Source organism: Salmo trutta, chromosome 3 (genome assembly GCF_901001165.1).
Source record: "Salmo trutta chromosome 3, fSalTru1.1, whole genome shotgun sequence".
NCBI lineage: Eukaryota > Metazoa > Chordata > Actinopteri > Salmoniformes > Salmonidae > Salmo > Salmo trutta.
This window is the reverse complement of record NC_042959.1, coordinates 54,344,151-54,367,658: the sequence shown is the minus strand read 5'-3', so window position 1 is coordinate 54,367,658 and position 23,508 is coordinate 54,344,151. Positions and strand designations below refer to the sequence as shown.

The following is a 23,508-nucleotide window of genomic DNA, read 5'->3' as shown; positions in this document are numbered from 1 at the left end:
TAGAACCATCCATATGTGAGCAACAAATTTCCACTCAAAGATCATCCAAATATCATCAGTTGAGATCAAGTTACACCCTAGAGCTCTCTTGTGCATGTCATCCCAGTGTCAAAACACTAGGAGAAAATGCAAGACTAGCAAAGGAGTTTTTCAGCTCTACATCAAATGTTAAAAGAACTGACCACAGAGATGAGCATTCCAACGGAATACCAAGAACATGTTCATCGGGCACACAGAGTACCCTGTAACGGTCCTTCCTCCTCTCAGCTGTCTATTATTGTGGGTCAGTGTAGTATTGTGGGTCAGTGTAGTATTGTGGGTCAGTGTAGTATTGTGGGTCAGTGTAGTATTGTGGGTCAGTAAGAGTGAAATCACAAGGAGCGCACACACAGTCCAGCCGAAGGGAGAGGCATGTTGTGACTACTCGTCTCTCACCATTCCTTCACCACATTCCCATACTCTACGTCTTAACAGTGGGTAAGGTAAATGACTTGACCTCCTTCCTCCCCCCCCAACATGGCCCCCTTCCCCAGATAGCCAAAGAAAATCAATCAGTATTCAGGTCAAGCCACAACTCCACCTTAACTCCTGACCCCTGACCTCACCCGGCTCTCCTCAGACCATGACAGGGGTTTGTCTGTGCTGCCTGTGTCAGGTTTTAACAAAGTCCTCGTGTCAAGGGGAGGAGCAGCGGTCTAACCCTGTCATGGCCAACACAATCAATCCAGCGGAGGAGTTCAAGGTGGTCTGACCCACACCTGACCCTGAAACCATGGCGACAAGCTCAGCCAATGATTTTCCCATCAAACCCCCACAGAGTGTGTCTGAGAAACAGTCCAGGATATGCTCATGTTTCAGGGCAGGCACTGGAGGACAATTACTATAATTTCATTTTTTTATCTACAACAACTTGACACAGCACAGTCTAAACATGAAGGCTGAACAACCCTGCTGCTGGTATAACTGGGGACCAAGGGGAGGGTATTAGCATAGCATAATTACACTGGGGAAAGATCCATGGAACAATAGTGTGGACACCGGGGAGCAAGACATAGCCCACAATTTGCCATTGTGCTCCTTCCCCCTTTCTTACCCCATTGATATTGGAGAATAATGCCGGAATTCAGACTGTTAGTTTAACCAATGGTGCATTTAGTATAATAATAACCAGGCGGTGCACAGGGTTAATGTGATTAGCAACCCTGTGCTGACACCTCACCATCCTCTTCCCGTGGGGTATTATAATGCTAATCTAAAAAGAAGAAGAAAAAAAAAATATTTGACTGAATGGAAAATATCGGAGGCGGCAGGGACCTCGGAAGCCAAGTGAACACAATGCCTGCGTATTTCAGCGTAGTCTGCCAAGGCGAGCGGGTAGACAAATGGACATAGACATAATGCGAGCTGGTTAATTAAAAGAACATAATTAAAAAGGTCTTCTGTGTGAATGGTCGCCTCAATGCAATCGCTGACCTGAGTGTTCCGATATATGTCCCTCAGAGCTCAGTCAGTCTCTCACCATTACCGACTCCATTAGCACCTCTGAAGTGTTCCGAATAAGAAAATGGAAAGACAAAATGGGTCAAACTATGGAAGATGTGTAGTTCATTGTGGTGGTGTGGGGACATCTAACCAGACATTTCTTAGCACTTTTTCCAAATCAGACAAGCGTCTTGAGATACTGTTTGTTGGAACCTTTTTTTGGTGCCCATCTAGCGGTCACGGACACTGACTGTGATTATAGTAGTAGGTAATGAAACCATGTTTAGAGTGACAGTGACAGTGGGAGGTAGGGGTCATTTCCGCTGTGTCTATTTGGGTCCTTTCAAATTAGGTGACTAAAGATATACCCGGTTTACTGTACCTCTCTCCATCGCTCACTCCTCTCTCAGAGACGAGGCATTAAAGCAGTATCAGGCTCTGCAGTAGGAGACTTGTTTACCTTGAGTTGTCTTTCATACCGTCAGTCACCAGTGATCACCCCTCAGGGAGAGACTGTCGAGGCAGAGAGATAATGTGGGAAAGCAATAAAGGACAATCAAATGAAGCCGCCTTGGAGGCACTGGGCAGGAGAAAGAAAACCTGTAGGAGTGTGTCTATGTGCGTCAACACAAATATGTTTACTGTATCTGTGTAAAAGACGAAACACATGGTAAACATCGTAACAGCCGTTATAACACACAAATACCCACCACACACACACAGCTGCGTGGATGAGTCCCCACATGGTTAACTGGTACACCCGTGGAATGGGATGATTGAAGTGAGGGGGATACGTAGCCTGGCCTGGTGCCCAGGGTAGAATTATATGACACTAACCCCCTGGACCTCTACCCCCACAGACCGGGTTTAAAAATAACCCTGTTACTGAACTAATCTTGCACCTCGTCCAAACCAAACGACTGATAGCATTATCACCACCCAGAGATGTAGACATATACTGTAAAAACCAGCACATACACCAACACATGCATATATACACACACACACACAGACGTTAAACAATGCAAAGACTAGCAGACACTTGAATGCGATCCATTGTCATCCCTTCCCTAAGTGCATATATGTACAGTACACGCCAAGTCTTGATAGACCCCGGCCAAGTTTCCAGTAACAAGGTCGAACAAGACAGCTATTTATGCATAGTTGGGAAATTCGATGTAGGGTTTTGAACAAGCTAATAAAAACCCAGTTGGCAGTATGCATGTCATTTAACACCAATGTGTGACAGACTAATATATATGTATTTTTCTATAGTTGCATGATACCATTCTAAACCTAAGAGGTTTAATCATAACACTTTGTGTAAATGAATACCAGTCACCTTTTGAGTGCGTGCTTAGCCTGAATCGGGTATGATGAGGCATTACTGCATGAAGCAGCGGCTTTAAGCGGGAAAAACAATCTTAGGTTTTTAATTTCCTGCTTCATTTCACGTGTCGTGCCATAAAAATCCTAATTTCCAAAAACTGCAATAAGCTACTTTGAGACATGATCATGACTCAGAATAAGTTCTGCAGTAGTAACTCTAAATAGATTTTTTTCCCCATGAGGTTATTGCTTTACGGTATAGGCTATATCTGTGACAACAGATTTTAAGAACACAAACAAAGACTAATAGGGGGGAATTTCGACCAAAGTTAACCGCGCGTAAAAGGGAACGTCATTTTCTTTTTATGCGCTTTTCTCTATTTGCGTATCCTAATGTTACGCATGAGAATAGCATACTATTCAGCCACTATTCGTTTGGGGTAGAGATCCAAGAATTGAAGGTTGTGGCAGAGGTGTACTCTGACGTTGACTTCCTTCCGTCATAATTCCAACACCTTCACGCAAAATGAAACGATGAATAAGGTCAAGCAACCTGTCGGTTCCAAGTGCAACAACATTCGAATAGAAATAAACACTATTCTACATGCACTGTAATTTACAAATTTACAGAGCTATTTGAGTACTCCGTTTGGATAAGGGAATTGTAAATATAAAATGGCAATTGTTTAAAATCTGTTTTACCTTATGATCGCTGGAGACAAATGTAAAACCAGTCATATTTCTGCAAACTAAAAAGCATGTCAACATGACAGGTATTTCCTACTCTTTTCCACGGTGAAGTATAAAATAGCTTTGCCGTTATTCAGAATTCTAATTATAGGCCTAAGGCTTCATAATTTGTGGGTCTGAAATGTGGAGACCCAAGCCGAGGCTGTAGCCTATGAAAACCCGTATATACTGACAGTAGCGGCCAACCTACCGAGGTGATGTATGCACTCGAGAATTATTTAATTATATGGCCGGACATTTTCATTTTTTTCCCACAATGTCTATCATATTAAATATTAGCCACTATCAGTAGCCACCATCAGTAATACCCAAAGAAATAGGCCTACAGTGTCTTCAGAAAGTATTCACGCCACCCCTTGACTTTTTCTAAATTTTGTTGTGTTACAGCCTGAATTTTAAATGGATTAAATTGAGATTGTGTCACACAATACCCCAGAACGTCAACGTGGAATTATGTTTTTAGAAATGTATTAAACATGAAAATGTCTTGAGTCGATAAGTATTCAACCCCTTTCTTATGGCAAGCCTAAATAAGTTGAGGAGAAAAAAAGTTTCTTAACAAGTCACATAAGTTGCATGGACAATAGTGTTTAACATGATTTTTGAATGACTACCTCATCTCTGTACCCCACACACATACAGAAAATTGTAAGGTCCCTCAGTCGAGCAGTGAATTTCAAAAACAGATTCAACCACAAAGACCAGGGAGGTTTTCCAATGCTTCACAAAGAAAGGGGCCTATTGGTAGATGGGTAACAGTAAAAATGCAGACACTGAATATCCCCTTTGATCATGTTTAAGTTATTAATTACACTTTGGATAGTGTATCAATACACCCAGTCACTAAAAAGATACAGGCGTTCTTCCTAACTCAGTTTCCGGAGAGGAAGGAAAGCGCTCAGGGATTTCACCATGAGGCCAATGCTGACTTTAAAACAGTTAGTTTTCTCCTGTCACAGCCATTAAACTCTAAGGATGGATCAAAAACATAGTTACTCTACAATACTAACCTAAATGACAGATGGAAAAAAAGGAAGCCTGTATAGAACAAACATTCCATAACATGTATCCTGTTTGCAATAAGGCACTAAAGTAGAACTACAAAAAATGTCCTGAATACAATGCATTATGTTTGGGGCAAATCCAAACAACACACCAGTGAATACCACTCTTCATATATTTAAGCATGGTGGTGGCTGCATCATGTTATGGGTATGCTTGTCATTGACAAGGACTAAGGAGTTTTTTTTTAGGATAAAAAGAAACGGAATAGAGCCAAACAGGCCATTTCCTAGAGGAAAACCTGGTTCAGTCTGCTTTCCAACAGACATTGGGAGACACATTCACCATTCAGCAGAACAATAACCTAAAACACATGAACAAATATACACTGGAGTTGCTTACCAAGACGGCATTGAATGCTCCTTTGTGGCCTAGTTACCGTTGACTTAAAAATGGCTTGAAAATCTATGGCAAGTTGTGAAAATTGCTGTCTAGCAATGATCAACAACAAATCCAGGTGTGCAAAGCTCTTAGAGACTTACCCAGAAAGACTCACAGCTGTAATCGCTGCGAAAGGTGATTCTAACATGTATTGACTCAGAGGGTTGAATACTTCTCTAATCATGATTGTGTTTTATTTTTGATACATTTTATACAAATATGACACATTTTGCATCATTCCATTACATTGTTAGTTTACCTTTCTTTTGTCTGTCAAGTCCGTGGGGTTGTTCCTAAGGGCCAATAGTGTTTTACATTAGGCTAACATATTACAAGTTGTTCCATAATTTGGGACATGTAGCCTATTTGAATCATTATGGAGCACAGACCATACATAGTGTCCTGTGAGGATCAAATGGCTCAGATCAGCTTGGCAATGGTTGACAACAACCAGAACCTCTCCCACCTGCAACGGGGAAGAGGGAACTGCTGGGTTGACAATTAAACGTTGTTAGTTGATTAAATAAATAACAGTCATTAGATTAATGTAAGCAAAGTCACGGCAATAGCAGTTTAAACCTGGAGCACGGTTCATGACGACGGGATCGTTGTCATCACAGTTCCGGGATTAGTGAGGATTATTAAGGTATATTGATAGGACTGCTGTTCAACCCCTATTGTACCCTTTTCTCACCTTCCAATATTTCATGAATTGAACATGGAAACATTCATGATGAATCAAACCGCTGTTGACTACAATGCTTTCCACAGTTGTGTCAAGTTGGCTGGTAGTGGATCTCTACTCTGAATAGATCATTCCATCTCATCCCACAGATGCTCTATTGGATTGAGATCTGGTGACTGGGCGGCCATTGCAGTAAACTGAATTGACCGTCATGTTCTTGGAACCATTCCTGAACAAGCCTTGTGGCATGAGGCATTAACGTGCTGAAAAAATATGAAGGGATGCACCTGATTGGCAATGACGTTCAGATATCCTGTGGCTCCACTTTTATCAAGGGGCCCAATACGTGCCATGAAAACACACCTCACATCACACCACCAGCCTGCAATGTTGACACACTGCATGATGGATGCATGTACTCATGTGGTTCTCCATACCCTAGTCCTCCTGTCAGCGTGAAACAGCAGGAACCAGGATTCATCAGACCAGGCAATGTTTTTCTGATTCTCCAGTGTTTCCTCCATTTATCCCACTTTGTTTTTTGCTGAAAGAAGTGGAACTCTAAGGTCATGGACCTCCATACCCCATTCGTGTCAAGGTACAATGAGTTGTGCATTCTTTTATAGGTCTTTGGGCACCAATGTTGTCCTGGACTGTTAGTTGACCAGCTGTAGCCCATCTGTTGCTCTGCACATTTTGTGTCAGCCTCCTTTGTTGAAGTAGATTTAACAGATGACATCAATAAAGGATCATAGCTTTCAACTGGATTCACTGGTCAGCCTATGCCATGGAAAGAGCATGTACACATGTACAATGTTTTGCACACTCAGTGTATGTTCTAGTGAGTCTGTCAAGAAAATTATAATTAAAAAGTTAAAGTACTTAAAGGGATGATTTCAGATAAATGTACTGAAAACGCTATTGAATGAAAACTCCACAAGAAAATCTGTTGGCCAGCAAGTGGGAGGGTTTGAATTAAATTTATTCAGCGCCTGCAAGGGAATCACACCTGATAAGCCCGTTACGCACCTGCATAAGATAAGTCTGAATACCAACTACTGAGAAGTGCCTAGTAAAGGCGTGCATAAGAAAGGCATATATTTCCTAAGTCTGAATCGGGCCCTAAATGCATAAGGATTACATGTATTATATGGCATGAAGGATGGATGTTAAGATGATCAAATTACATTTTTGTTGATGTTATTCTCCTACTTACTCTGCCTATTTCCCAATGTCTCTCGCTCTCCCTCTTTCACTAATGTCCTCCTCTCACACATGTTCTCTCTGCGGAACAGATCTTTCCTGCATGCTAAGAAATTGTGGGTCGATTTCCAAGAATAACAAGCTCCAGCATGCACCCACATTTAAATTCCTGGAATGTGGTTAGTATATTTGGTTTTGTACTTTAATTCTAGCCTAAAAATAAAAACATATATTTTGAAATCATGCAGGAACTAGATGGTTTTCAGCAATAGTGAAATCCATTTCATGATCACAAAAATAGACTATACAAAAACTGTATGAATGCGCCACCAGAAACAAAATCAACTTAATAAACCCAGTATACGGATTTTGGATACAGCTAAGTAAAACCACCAGCGTGAAAGTAAACATTCAGTGACGTGAAGGGACGGATTGCTTCAGTTTGAACATGGGCAGCTAATCAATGAGGCAGGATGGAGGGAGGCTACCCTCATTATGAAGTGATTAAGAGATCATTTGGAACAAAAACCACTGCACCTTTAGCCCCTCTAGGACTGCGCCAATCAATGTGTGTGCGGCCAGCAGCAATTTACAGGAGGGCTTGTTTCGTTAACTTGCATTCTATGAGAAGATGAGCAGTAGAGTAACAAGATTGTGGCAAAATATATATTGCTTCCTGCATTAAGTAGCCAATGGGAAAATCTTTTCATTCAAGTTTACTGATACTATTATATACATACAGTACCAATAGGTATCTCAATGCCTGAATATTGCATATAGGCCCTTGTGTTTGTTATGGTTCATTGGGGGCTCTGGGGGATTGTGGGTGTCGCAGTTAAATGTGAGTTTAAAAAAGGCAACGGTCTTAGTCATCGCTCAGTAATCCTCAGTGATGAGACTCAATGTGCAAATGAAGTAGCTACCTCCTCAGATGAAATATGCATGGAAGGGAAATAAGTTTCATCTCAACAGGATGTATTTCTTGCCCAAAACTCTTCTCCCTTACCAGCCCTGAGGGTACGGAGCACAAACTTCCCATCACACTAATCAAACAGCCGTGTATGTGTGTGGCCAATCTCTTTTGAGGAAGACAAAAAAAAGGTAGTGAAATCTAAAAGGATTACTCAAATGCAGATTGAAGCACCTTCCCAAATCACCCAATTACAAACAAACATAGACAAGCCACTCAGACAGCAGGATTTACATACTAATATAACACAAATAAAGTAGGATGAAAACACGTTCACATACAAAGACTTTAAGGGTTGGTAAACCTTTACTGACCTGAATACATAAATATGATACTATCTGCTGACACAGGTTATACTGCCCTCCGTAATCGCTGGAACCCTTCCACTTCAGATCATGGCGCTTAACCAGACAGTTACCCAGCATTCTCGGCCCGTGGCTGCAGCGGGTTAGCTGAGCAGCCTAAGACCATGTTTGACAAGGGGTTAACACTGCTAAAAAACGCTTTAGAAAACCACAAGAAGACAGCCAGTCTGGAAAGGAGGACTGAGGCCTGTCACTTGTCCAGAGTGTGGTCTGCAACCTTTTTCATTTTTTTTCCATTCTACCCTTTGGTTGAACTCCGCACTTTTTCCTCCCAAATTCACGCACTCATCAGCTCTGGGATAATTACCCGTACTGTGCTAACCGCGGCGGTGTGACAGGAGGGCAGCCATCGCTCGCCTGTTTTTAGAATCAGAGCTAATTACTGCCCTGTCAAGGACTCTATTTAAATGACTGCTACTGATGTGGCTAATAGGATAAAACAGTGTCAATATTGAACACAGTCAATTAAATCAGACATTTATTTTGGGCACCAAGCTCCTGGTGTGCTGAAATGAACACAGATATACAGAAAAATAAATGAAAAGAAGTGATATTCAAACCAATACTAGAAAATCTAATAAATCATGAAAAATCTATGATGACCAAATACATTGAAGCTTAGCATTGTAATGAGGACTCAGTAAAACAAGTTCCTGCATTGTGAAGAGCAAACAGCTAAAATACAGTAAAGTGCATTCCCCCTACTGGTCCAGGACAATGATTGAAGACCCCCTTCAGCTGCCATGGCAAAGCCACGAGGCTTTCCTCAACCCACCATTTTTTAATGCAACATGTTAATGTGATTTTCTCCTACTGTCCATTGGAGGGGCCAGACCTGAAGGCCAAGGCCTGGTGGTCTCAGCAGATAGCTGGGACAGGCCTGTCCCGTGTCAGCCTTTGGTTATGGATGATGGGGAGGCTCTGGGGCTGACAGGTAATAATTCACTCCCCAGGGTTCAGGAACCTGTCGCTGAACCGAGGCAGGCAGACAGGGAGGGTGGAAGACTGCACGGCCTTGCAAAACCCTCCTTTCCTTACTTCCCCCCCTTTCCACTCCCACCTAAGCCAGATATGGGGTCCCCATTGGCTGCCCAGTTGCCATTGGTAACAAACTACCATCAATATGAAATATGAGGTGCCACAGTCCAGTGCTTCACTCCGGTGCAGGGCCAAACAAAGTCCCATATGCTGGGGGTGGGAGGCGAAGATTAACTGTTGCTTCTTCAAGCCAAACACAGTCACACTGCCCATTTTTTAAACTCCAGCAGCCCTCCAGTGCCGCAGGTAGTACTTCAGAGTCACCTCAGACAAATGGTTACTGTCAATACTCCACACTTACAATGCTTTAAAAAAAAGATACTATAAATGTCATATTGATCTCAAAATGGATGTTATCAACACAGAAGGGGCAGATTGCAGTAATTCAACCACTGCAATTGATATGTGCCAGGACGTCTGGGCTCTATCAGGATCCTAACCGAAACCATTCAATATATTATTATGGATAGTATAATGGTGCCACAGTCTTCTGCGGAAGACAGTTGACTCAAAAGACAGTTGCTTCTCTACAGTACAGTAACTTGAGTCTGGGCCAGTTCTGAAGCCAGTTCTCCAACTGTTGGAACAGTTGGAGAGGCAGCAGAGTTGGATGAGGGAATATCTGCATAACAGGGGCGGTTCTGGGGGGGGGGCAACAATTTTGGACCCCCTTGTGGCCCCCCTAAATGTGGAGTATGAAATAATTTTTACATAAGTAATTTTTACTATCATTCTTTTTTTACATCTGTTATTAGACAGTGGCAACGTGGAACACTAATGATTATGAACATGGTCTTTTAACTGCTAATGCTTGCAATGCAGTGAAGAAAACGATATGACAAAAATAACGTCTAATGTAACTGGCCCCTCTAACAGTACAACTGGCCCCAGCTTGGCCCCCCCAGTTGAAATGGTCTAGAACCGCCACTGCACAGGGGTGACCGTGGGCTGGGAGGTATAGGCTGTACTGTACGTCCCACAGGACCATAGTTCTGGGCCCCTGGGACAGAGCCTATTTCTGCCCTCATTACCCCGCGGACCATTAAGGAGACACAGCCATCCACACGTCAAAGCCCTACAGCAGACCTCCCGTCATTTAATACAAAACTACAGCGCCATCGGAAATAGGAAATAAAATTACACCGTGGTCTAAATGCACCATTAGCCATGCTAACCGAGCGCCGGCTCATTCAGGGCTGAAATGAGAGCCGGACAACATGCAATTTGGGAGCCGACGGAGAGGGAGCGGGCTGCTGACACTCGCCTCTCTCAGCTCCAGTCATTTACAGCCATCACCCACCAGCCTGCAAGACCTGAGTTACTTATTGAATGGGGTTGGGTAATAAGAAAGACCTGAGTTACTTATTGAATGGGGTTGGGTAATAAGAAAGACCTGAGTTACTTATTGAATGGGGTTGGGTAATAAGAAAGTGGAGATGTGTGTTTCTGGAGGTATGAAATGAGAAAGAGAGAGAGAGCAAAAGAGAGTGAGCAAGGTAAAAAGAGTTGAGAGAGGGCATACTGGTTGGGTAGGAGTTACAAATAATATAAACATATTATTCAAAAATGATAAATCCAGAAAAATCAACAAAACAGTAGGATATTCCAACTCTTGTTGAAGGGAAGCAATATCACCACTTGTTGATTAGGCTATGACATCTAAACCACCTAATGTATAACAGTATTGTCATTTTCTCTGACAGAGCAGCCTAGCCCTGACGACAAGCACCAGTGAAAAAATATCATGCCAACTGCAACTTTGGTTTTCTTTTTAAGATGTAAAAGATAGGGGTGAATATTGTTTTTAATAAAATGTCTGCAGCAAGAAACATTTAAAAAGGAGAAAAACAACCTTGTTTGTACTGTAAGATAATGATACCCTAGAGCTGGTGAGTTTTGCACCAAATTAACATGAATATTTAAATTTCTTCTAAAACCTTGGAATATAGATGCAGTTATCACACATCCACATCACCAAAACTATTATGGAGGGGAAACACAGTGGCAATAAAGATGTGTCTTTATGTTAGTTGTGCATGCTGCCAGTGGCGTCATGCCCATAGGGGGCACAAAGGCACGTGCCCCCTCAGATGTCGTGTTGTGAGATGTTTCAGATGTTAAATTAATTAGTCATCTTAATTTTTAAGCCCATGTTTTATCAGAATTATTTATAAAAAGATCTGTCAGCAGTATTTTGCAGACGGGACACACTGACTGGACTAGGCAAAGAGTACCCCCGCCCCACCCCCACAATTCACCCTAGTAAGTGGTCCCTTCCCAAGTGCACAGAGAAAAGCAAGGCAGGCCACTATATTCTAGTGCGTGGAGTATCGTCAGTGGAGGAGGAGAGTGTAGAGTGACACACAGCATTTGATTTGATTTTAGCTGATGGTGTTGGGCAGGAGGTACGTTGATAAATGAACGTGATCAAGCTATGTAGCCTATTGATTTCTTCTTCATGAATAAATAAAACAAAAATGTTCTGTCGTTTGTCTGCTTCTACATCTGCATTGCTTGCTGTTTGGGGTTTCTGTATAACACTGTATAACACGTTGTGATATCTGCTGATGTAAAAAGGGCTTCATAAATACATTTGATTGATAAAACTAGCCACCTAGCAATTTTATGATGTTGGCTTTAGTTAGCCAGCTAGATAGACTCCCAATCTCATAACTAGCTACCAAGCCATTTCAGGCTATCAATCAAGTTAGATTAGCTTGTCTAACCTGCTAGACTTGAGAAAAGCAAGCAATTACTAAATGTACTGACTAAGACTCACATTCCTTTCAATCCTTTACCCAGATTTGAGCAGAATCCCCCCCACACTTACCTCATGCCACACTTTGGTCAAGATATTTGACTTGGAGATATAAGCCTACTAAAAGCTTCTCTCTGTTGGGCATAGCTGAGAGTGGTTCTAAAGAGCATAAAAAGATAGCTTATTTTTGTCTCAGTCCAAGTCTGTAGGCTACACACAGACTGTCACCCAGACCTGTACCTTCAATGTCCTCCCATCCGGAACTAATGGACATTATTCTCGCTACTTCGACACAATATTGGCTATTATATTTTGGCTAGTGTTTACCAAAACGCATTAAAAACTGCATGAAAAAACTAATATCAACATGTAACTCGAATCACTGTTATTGATATCCTCTAGCTGTATTTTCAGGCTATAAATATGTGCATAAACTAAAAAAAACATAAAACAATTTAAGAATCAAGTTAAATCAGCCTAAACATACAACGGCATCATCATTTGTTTCATTGCATTAGGACAGATAACTAGCAGGTCACGGGCTGCAGTTGTGGAAAATTCAAAGTCATCCACTACTAAAATCACCCAATGCGCATTTTAACTAAGCAGCTGTCAAAATGACAAGACATTGCTCTATAATATAAAGACGGTGAACCAAGTAAGGTAAATCTAGGCCTACAACAACACGTTTGTCACGCCACACAAAGGACTGCGAAATCTTTGAAATGACCCAACTAGATACATCTGGGCGCACGCAGCTATGCATTTCAACTTACTCTTTAACTGGCAACAATTGTCTACAAACGCGATCTTGTATTCATCTTGTTCAAATGACCCAGTGAGATTATATAACAGTGTTTGAAAGACATGTATGGGTGCAGGTCTATTATATAGACCATTAAAGTCTCGTTTTAATGTATGTAAACTATAGCCTACACAAATACAAACAGACGTCTGTCTGCACAACGACAAAACACAGTCATATAGCCTATCCAAAAACGAATAGAGTATTCCTAGTTTTTGCCATATTTACTTGCTGACAAAAGCTCTTTTCGCGTGCATTTAGCTGAAAAGATGATCGAGCTGTAGCCGATGGTTTAGGACACGGTTTCTCAATCTCGGTCTTGGGGCCCTTCCTGGGTGCACGTTTTGGTTTTGCCCTAGCACGAACCAGCTGATTCAAATAACTAACTCCTTCAGACTGTCTCCGTGGCTGCACCTACATTTAACTTGCGCATTCGGAGTATTTTGTGGTGCCACAAGTTTGTCCCCAGTATCTACATAGAGGACATTGGGCTATTTAAAACAAAACGATGTCGTATTCTAGTTCTAAGTAGGTACTTATAGGAAGTCCTACCATTCATAACATGTTTGGCCAGTTTATACCACCTACCCGTTTTGTTTTTTGCCCTAGCACTACACAGCGGGAATCAAATAATCAACGCTTGATAAAAGGTGCCGTAGTATTATTCTTACCTTTTTCTTTCGTTTTGACTATCTTGTTTCGTTGTCAATAATTTGATTCTAGCAGGACAGAGACCAGTGTTACAGAAGCGTAAAGACAGGATGAGTTATTTTTTCCAAAAAGGCTTGTATTCCCAGAGCGCGAAAGCTGCGAAAGAGCGCCCCTTGTCATGACAGAGACCCACGCACGCTCGAGCTGGACTGCAATCACAACATACCTCACCCAGCGAAGAGCAGCAGAGGATAATACACGCCCTAGTGTGTTGAATTGGCAGGCAGTCGGTCCAATGACAGGGGGAGGGATAGTACCAGACCTCGTTTGAGACGGGGTTTTCTAATGATTTTTTTTAACCTTGTTTGAGACGTGTTTTGTTCAAATCTTTTCATTTGACTCCTCCCTCAGCATCTCACTTTTGTCCAGTTGTTGGATGCCTACACATCTGGATCCTTGCAACCCGAGCCTGCAGCCAGTCTCTCCGCCAATGAGATTTCAGACAAGGGCATTTAAATTGATATATTCATTAGCCTTCTTTCTGAGGCTGGTTACTTTGCTCCACATATAAGATAACTGAACAAAATACTTTCATTCTGTCAACAAGTTTCTCTGTTGTCTTTAGTTATTAATAATAGTGGTCCAAATATTACATTTCATGGACCTAAATTACTCCATGTTTTGCTTGTACCTCCCTATAATTACATACATCATGCCATTATAATAGCATTTTCATTTTTTCACATAAAATAGTGTCCTTTGTATTGTAATAATGGTTAAACAATAAAACTGTTCTTCAGATTATCAACAAACAAAAAAGCAGCGGGCTTAGTATAGGCTGCACAGAGCCAATAGTCTATACATTTAATTTCTGTTTTCAGTAGAGCTTTTAGGTTCAAAATGTATGCAGCCTAGCGTACAGTATGTCAAGGTGCTAAGTAGATTTGTCCTGTCTATGTTGACAGGCAGGGAATTAGGCAGGATGAAGACAGAGAGCATAATGAGGGAACCAGTAGGGTTAATTGGTGAAGGTACAGTAGTTATACTGTATGAAGCTATTGCTTCCATACTGGGGGATTCTAATGAGATATCTGCATAGGAGAGCCTTGCTGATCATTATAAAGGATCCAACTGCAAATCACTGTCTAGTGGAGATAGTGGAGAAATCATGTAGATAGACATGATTAAATAGCTAGTTATCTGTAATTTTCAATAATTTTTCTGGCAGAAATATTCCGGTCACATCCTATCTTTTAAATAAAAATGTATATTTTTATCTACCACAGATGTTAGTTGTTAATGTCAGCTGTTAATGAGCTGTCAATGATGTCAACTTTTAATGAGATTGTATTTTTTTATAGCTTCTTGGTTATACAAATAACAGATTAACTTTAGTTTTATTTTGATGGTTTGTATTCACTCTTAACATGCTTAGTCATGAACATTCCGTTGGGTTCAGGGTGGCTGGAACCACAGACAAATGGCCGATCATTTTTGGTGAGTTTAGGGTCAATGCTGATAGATTTACTCCAGTCATTTCTCTTGGCAGTGAAATAGTCTGTGAGCCCGGCCATTGTGGTAAGGTGCCTTCAGGAGTAAAGAGAGGACAAGCTCCCAAGTCCACGATCTGAGTGGACACCCTAAATCTCAGTAGGCATGTGTTCAGTGTCAACTTTGCCAGTAGGGGTTTACTGGTTTTGGCAGTCTGAAATCAAATAGCTGTTCCACTTCGTTTTCCCATTTTTAAGTTCAATAGAGCACCAGCTGAGTTTCATAATAATGTGTAATACACACATCCCAAATATCTTCAGAGCAGGACAAAATGTACATGACAAATAAAAAATGATTACCTGCTCGCTGGCAGAGTTCTCAACCCAAACCAACTCACTTTCTAGCGTGAGTAGGCAACACATTCTGGGTAAGGTTATTAGAGAACTAGGTTAAAGATATCCAATCAATAATATCATGCTATCTTGCCACACCATGGGCTTGCAGAAAACAGACACTGTATTTTTCCTGTGCCAGCAGGCAAAATAAAATAAATGCCAAGGAGCACTGGCTGTTATCAAAAAGACAAGTATTCTTAAACTGGCCCAGCAACATATTGACTCTTTTTTTCCCACAATTGAATTGCAGTGAGCCAATGGGTGCTAAGTGAGGAGAAAGCATGTGAGCCCATCAGCACAATAGCTTAATTCATATAGACTTGTGAGTCCATGGGAATGACTAGAGGACTCTTGTCCCCATGCGATGTATCCATATTACCATGAGGCTCTTTCAGAGGGTTGAGAAAGTGAATGGCATTGAAAGTAAAAGTAAAAGCATCTTGAATAATGCTGATAGTGATACTCCGAAAGGACACTGTGTTTGCATATGTGTCTGGACTGAACACCTAAGGTTCTTCAAATCTGCCAAGGAACAACACCATTTGAGTGTCAACTCTGTCATTAACAGAAAATGGGTGTAATGCCAGCTAGTTTATACTGTCCAGAGCATATGAGAGCAGTCCGAATGGACTGGGATTCTTCTCCCTCTCCCTCTCCCTCTCCCTCTCCCTCTCCCTCTCCCGCTTCCTGTCAACACCTCCAGTGCCTGGCCTCAGACAGCTTACTGCTGGTCTGGGTCTGTCACAAGACATCCTCTCCACACTGTTTACACACACTAAAACATATAGACACATGAACTACTACACGTGAACATGTATGTTTTTCATTTATACATAGGAAAATATGCTCATGCATGCCAGCATACACATACAGAGTATATATAATTCATCCTGTTAACACAGGATATACCCTGTTTGTAACACATGACAGGAACATGCACATGCACGCACACTCCAATCAATCCTTCTGTGGATTCATCATGTGCTCACCCTTCCAGGAGCCTGGTTGCAGTAAACAGCAAAGTGACATTGTTGTCAGAGTAGGGAGTGAAAACAAGGGGAAAAGACTATCTGTCAGGCTTATCTTTTCTCGTTTGTGTCCAATCACCAGAAAAGAGCCAACACTTATACTATAGTACTTAACAGGACAGTAAAATGATACAATTCAAGCACTTATCAAGAGAACATCCCTGGTCATCCCTACTGCCTCTGATCTGGCGGAGTCACTAAACACAAATGCTTTGATTGTGAATGACGTCTGAGTGTTGGAGTGTGCCCCTGGCTATCTGTAAATAGATTTTAAAAAAAACAAGAAAATTGTGCCGTCTGGTTTGCTTAAAGATGGACAACAGTTTCTAAACCCAGAGACGCAACATGCCGAGACTTCTGGGAATGCTTGTGAAGCAGACCAAGCAGACCAGGCTTTTGGGGTTTTGAGAAGTCAATGAGAGAAGTGAAAAATTCTTTGTTGGCTATTAATTATCTCGAAATCTTAAGGCACAACCTAGATTGTCTTAAGCAGTTGAACATGCTTTTACTCCAAACTCACGAAAGTGACAAACTGACAGGTCAAAACAAACTTCATATCGAGGGAGTGCCTTTGATTTGACGGCTTGCACATGCGCAGTTCGATGCGAGACAACTATTAGACCTAATGGCTTGTTTCTGAGCATGTTTTAGCTTGTCTTCATACCGTACAGTTTTTGGCTGCACTGTTGAAATCGCTCTGCCATTTCCTGGTTGCTAAAATTGTAATAGTTTTTATCATTTCAGTTTATGTGACAAAACAAGCAGTCACCATAGACTGTAGAGAATCATTGTACCATCTAAACCACTGTGAAATATATTTTCCCTTACCAAAAATATTATATTTTCAGCTGTTTGAAGCTGGTGTACAAAAAACTGAAAGTAAAAGATGCAAAAAGGAAACTTATGAACGATATGGTAAGCATAGAAATAACGCACATAGAACAAATCTACCGCCTCCTAGACTTGCTTTTATGAGAATGAAAGACCTATAACTCACATTTCTATGTGAATTTGGTCAGGTGCCTAAGTTACATATTGTAGCTTTAATATAAGGAATTTGAAATAATGTATACTTTTACTTTTGATACTTAAGTACAGTACCAGTCAAAAGTTTGGACACACCAAACTTTTCTACATGATTCCATGTGTGTTTTTTCATTATTTTGATGTCTTCGCTATTATTCTACAATGTAGAAAATAGTAAAATAAAGAAAAACCCTGGAATGAGTAGGTGTGTCCAAACTTTTGACTGGTACTCTATATTTAAAACCAGATACTTTTAGACTTTTACTTAAGTAATATTTTACTTGGTGACTAACTTTTACTAGAGTCATTTTCTATTAGTATCTTTACTTTTACTCAAGTATGACAATTGGCTACTTTTTCCACCACTGACAGAATGACGTAACTATTGAAGTCTTTAGATATGACTTTGCCTCAAAAAACAATGTGATAGCTGTGAATAATCAAAATTATCCAGCATGGGACAACAATAGAAACAATATTTGGATTGGAAGTACATCAATTGTCATGTTACACTCACAATCACATGCTCTCTCATTCATTATTTCGCTGAGTAAACATCTCTGGAAAACTGTGGTCCCATCCTAATGTCCAATTAATTTGCTGAAAAAGCTCCCTTTTACAAGAGGAAAGCAACCAAAAATTGTATTTTGTGGAGAAAAGCACAATGAGAGAATTTGGAAATAATCTTGGTGAAAAGTATAATGCCAATTATGGTATTAATGACAGAGCAGAATAGATGGATACAAACTGAGGATATGGGATGATCTCTGAAATGTCAATGCTTCAGAAAAACATCCACTTTGCAGCCAAGAGCCAATTTATGGCTTGAGGTAGAACAGGGATTATAAACCCAGCATCAAGCCTTTTTGTGGCAGAGTAGACCACGCTCCACACAGCACAATTACCTGGCGATGAAGGAAGATTTAGGTCACTGAGGAGAGAGAAGAGGAGGGAGGAGGGGAGAATGAGGAACCAGCTTAGTAAGGACCTGTCTATTATTATGTCTCTAATAGTTCAGATGAATGTGATTTCACTCAACTGCCATTTATTTTGGGGCCATTTAGAAAGTTAAAATCAAAAGTGGGCAAAAGTTGTTCGAGCCTTTAGAGAAAATGACCTATTCGTATTCGTTAAACTACCCACCCGCTCTGCTCACCACCATGATGGTAGCTGGCTCAGAGACAGAGGCTGGCCTGACACAGAGGACGTTGGAGCCGTCTCCGTCAGGCGTGTGAATAACAATTAGGGAGGATTTTTTTGGGAGGTTGGTGGGAGGTTAGGTTTGATCAGTTGAGCTGCTGAGCCGTGCCCGTGGGTGAGGGTCGTGGCTGGGTGGGCAGCCTGGATGCCCTGCCCTGGGGTACTACTGGCCAGGCTCTGATGCTAACTTTGGGCTGACCTCTGCCTGCTGGCTCCTCTGCTCTTTCACTGGTGGGCAGTTAAATGCTGACTCATATTACAAAACAAGCCTGAAACCACTTGGCCCTGGGTGGACATAGGGCGGTATCTTAAACAGATCAGATCACTCCATCGCAGCCCTCGTGGTGTTCGGTGAATAAATCTGGGCCTTTTAAAGAGTGGTGATAAAACGTTTTACTGGGTCCGTCTGCTGCGACTCAGGAATGGGGACTGGTTTAATTCAGAGAAATTAAATAAAATCCTGGTTTTACTCAGCGTTGTTTAATGGCTTACAACGTTGATGGCTTTTTACTCTGCAGATGTCTTCCTGAGATGTCCTGAGTCAGTTATTGGCCATGATATTAAAGCCTAATTCCTCCAACCTTCATTGTCTGTTTGTCTCGGAAAGGTTAGCTAAAAGCTCCTATTTGTATAGAACTAAGAGAAGTCCTTGCAGATGAGCAGGGGAAATAGCTTTTTTTTATGTCAAGAGAACATTGTTGAATAATTTAGAGGACCATGGGATTTTACAAAAGATAAATGCCTCATACCCTACTACACCGCAACATGACACTTTTCTCTACCAGCAGCAGCTAAACAGTAGGCTTGTTTACATGGAGCAGACAGCTGGAAACTAACAGCAGTTGGTGTGGAAGGAAAGAGAGGGCTGTAGATGGCATCGTTAGAGCAACAGTGGCTTGGGTTGAGAGCAGTTGGTGGCATGGTGTTAATCAAACCAAGGTGGCAGTATGGGAGCAAGGGGAAAGAGGGGGGAGAGGTAGGGAGGGAGGGGTGATTTGTAAGAGTCAGGGCGTTGATGACCCATAACTCAGGAGGGCATTTCCCACTCCCCACCCCATTCTAACACTGTATATGTGTTTACACACACACACACACACACACACACACACACACACACACACACACACACACACACACACACACGCACACACACACACACACACACACACACACACACACACACACACTTTACTGCTCAGAGCCTGTACTAAAAGACTAATTAGACTGTCAGAGGGACAAGAGGGGGGCTATACCCCTCCCCCAGTGAAGTGACAGCAATTAATTCTGTGCTGAATGTGGCTGTGATGGCAGCCCCCCTCCTGGAGGTGACAGGCACACTGACACCTCACTGTACCCAAACTCTGTTCTGTCGCCCGTAGTGGAAAACAATAACAACAACAACAATAAACAGGAAAGAGAGACTAGGAATGAGGCGTTCTAGGTGCCACATATTCCCCTGCTGTAAATATGGTACACCGAATGTGTTCACCCTAATGGAATTCAAACACCCCACAGACAGAAAATCTGTGCAATCTGACAAATGATCTGAAATTAGTGTAGCCTGCCAAATGATTATGAATAACCATACAGTAAATCTAACATAAATCCACACTGTTAAACCAGCTATCATAAAATCTGACAAATAGTCTAACGGCAGCATATTCAGACATACTGAAATAATTGGATTCTAATTATAACATACTGAAATATAAATGCATTCTCATCATCTGAAAAAGGTAGGCAGATGAAACTGTCTCTCACATGCACAAGTGTCTACAGTATCTTGACTGTTGCCCTCTGCTACTGATCTCCTCTCCTCAGTGCTCCATTGAGAGGCGCCGCACGTACCTTTCCACCCTGTTGTACCTATCGTCTCGTATAATACCTCAGTGACTGTATTAAAGCGGGTGCCCTGTGTATTGTATTTATCTGCATAACAATATGGGGGCTGTTATATTGCTGTGTAATTTCTGTCAGATCCCTGACCTGATTCATCTAGCGGGTCCGCTGCTTTTCCATAATTGTCGTCCTTGTAACAATTACCTTGGGTGAAAGAGGGGCCGTTGCATGAGCTAACACGTGTAGATAAAATAAAGGTTAGAGAGGAGAGAGGGAGAGAGGAGGGATGGAGAAAGAAATATGGCAGGCCTACTGTTCATCTCAGCAGGCTCCATCATTGTATGATAACCAATGTATTCCTATCACGTCCTGTAATAGTACATCCTAAGATGTACTTACTGCAAGGTTTCAATGCAAAACAACAGCAAGACCTCGCCCAGCAATCACACCATCTACAGCACTTCATGGCTGAGAGCATGTAGCTTCTTGTCGAGGCATAATTCAATAATATCGACACCGCAACATGCTACGGCCGGTCGACTACTCAATCCCCTGCTGCCCATTCTCCTCATTGGGAGATGAGAGATGGTGATTGCACTCTGTCACTTCCAGTTTCGCTCTCTGGAGAATTACAGCGGGCCAGCCAGATGTCTGTGTTTGATCAAATCAAACTCTCGCAATATCCCCACGCCGCTGGCATTTGAATATTTCAGACATGATGAGGAGGAAAGGGAAGAGGAGTGTCAAATGGGGACATTTCACTAGTGTAGGTGACATTCCTCTAATCACAGCTTTCCTTTCAACTTTCCTGAGGGAATGAGTGGGGAAGGTAGGAGATACGTCATCCACCAGAGCAGAAATCAGGTCAGGTAAAGCAGGTTTAGCCATAACACTCCTTCCACCTCCACCAACTTCCTAGATCCAGGAAGACGGCAAGTTGAGCCATGATCCCCTCACCTCCGCCTCCCTCTAGTACCCGGTTTTGGCCAGTAAGACCCAGATCAGGTAATGACCTGCTAGGTGTATGCAGAAATATGGATAGAGGCAGAGGGCAGGATTGCCCATTTTATCCAGGGGCCTCTAAAGGAACACAGGGGGAGAGATAATGACCTGCTAGTCTTATCCTAAACAATAAGTGGAGATTCTGCAGTGAGATTTAAAGACAGGACTTAGGTTTTCCTGTGTAGACGGGTCTAAGATAAAACCCTATATTGTCATATTCAGCTTTCTATTCATGGTGTATCTAATGGGAGTAACCCAGCAAACAGCTAACATTCAAGGGAAGTTCTGTGAAAGCAACCAGAAAACGTTTCTGGAAGGTTTCGTGAAGGCAAACAGCTAACGTGGCTGGAAGGTTCTGTGATAACAAACAGCTAACGTTCCTGGGCCCGGTTTCCCAAAAGCATCTTAAGTTCATCATTCAAATCTTCGTAGGAGCATCGTTAGATCTGGAGCTGTTTCCCAAAACCATTGTTATTAAAGTTTATCTTGAAAGCGGTCGTTACTTAATGACTACCTCAGACCACTTGTAGAACAGCTAAGTACATCATTAGATGCTTTTTTGCCCTTCCGCATCACTTTATACACAGAAGATATCCGCTAAACACAATATGAAGATGTTTATCTGTCTTTCTGTGACCGCAGATAACAAATGTGACTGTCACACCCTGATCTGTTTCACCTGTCTTTTTGTGCTTGTCTCCACCCCCCTTCAGGTGTCGCCCATCTTCCCCATTATCCCCTGTGTATTTATACCTGTGTTCTCTGTTTGTTTGTTGCCAGTTCATTTTGTTTAATGAAACCTACCAGCGTTTGTTCCCCTGCTCCTATCGGTTCTTGCTCCTGTTTTCCAGTCCTTCCCGGTTTTGACCATTCTGCCTGCCCTGACCCTGCCTGCCGTTCTATACCTTGCCCCACCTCACTGGATTATTGACCCCTGCCTGCCCTGACCTTGAGACTGCCTGCCGTTCTGGACCTTTTTTATCCTCTCTGGATTACTGACCTCTGCCTGCCTTTGACCTGTCGTTTGACTGCCCCAGTACTAGAAAATAAACTTTTGAATCTTCGACACTGTCTGCATCTGGGTCATACCTGAAACCTGATGGTGACAGTGACAACAAATACAAAGCTGCCAATTTCTTTGCATAACAAGCGAAGGAGATCAAGACGCTTCAAATTTCAAAAAAATGAGATGACTTTATTAGAAGATAAATACAGTATTATCTACATAGACCTACAGTACCAGTCAAAAGTTTTGACACACCTACTTATTCATTGGTTTTTCTTCATTTTTTATTATTTTATAAATTGTAGAATAATAGTGAAGACATCAAAACTATGAAATAACACATATGGAATCATGTAGTGACCAAGAAAGTGTTAAACAAATCAAAATATATTTTAGATTTTAGATTCTTCAAATAAGCCACCCTTTGCCTTGATGACAGCTCTGCACAATCTTGACATTCTCTCAACCAGAGAATGCTTTTCCAACAGTCTTGAAGGAGTTCCCACATATGCTGAGCACTTGTTGGCTGCTTTTCCTTCACTCCGCGGTCTAACTCATCCTAAATCAACTCAATTGGGTTGAGGTCGGGGGATTATAGAGGCCAGTTCTGATGCAGCACTCCATCACTCTCCTTGGTCAAATAGTCCTTACATACCCTGGAGGTGTGTTGGGTCATTATCCTGTTGAAAAACAAATGATAGTCCCACTAAGCAAAAACCAGATGGGATGGCGTATCACTGCAGAATGCTGTGGTAGCCAAGCTGGTTAAGTGTGCCTTGAATTCTAAATAAATCTCTGACAGTGTCACCAGCAAAGCACCCCCACACCATCAGACCTCCTCCTCCATGCTTCATGGTGGGAAGCACACATACAGAGATCATCCATTCACCTACTCTGCATCTCATAAAAACACATGGTTGAAACAAAAAATCTTAATTTGGACTCATCAGACCAAAGGACAGATTTCCACCAGTCTAATGTCCATTGCTCGTGCTTCTTGGACCAAGCAAGTCTCTTCTTATTATTGCTGTCCTTTAGTAGT

The 23,508-nt window shown here is 41.9% G+C and overlaps 1 protein-coding gene across 2 annotated transcripts in view; it reads right to left on the bottom strand.

Annotated features, from left to right (window-relative positions):
* Positions 1–13,747, bottom strand: part of LOC115179058 (semaphorin-6D) — a 119,649-nt gene extending 105,902 nt beyond the window's left edge. The window contains exon 1 of one of the 2 annotated variants that reach the window (XM_029740379.1): positions 13,500–13,747. The gene's annotated coding sequence lies outside the window, so the exon portion shown is untranslated. The remainder of the gene's footprint in view (positions 1–13,499) is intronic. The other variant, XM_029740378.1, reaches the window with a different exon arrangement.
* Between the last annotated feature and the right edge of the window lie 9,761 nt (positions 13,748–23,508).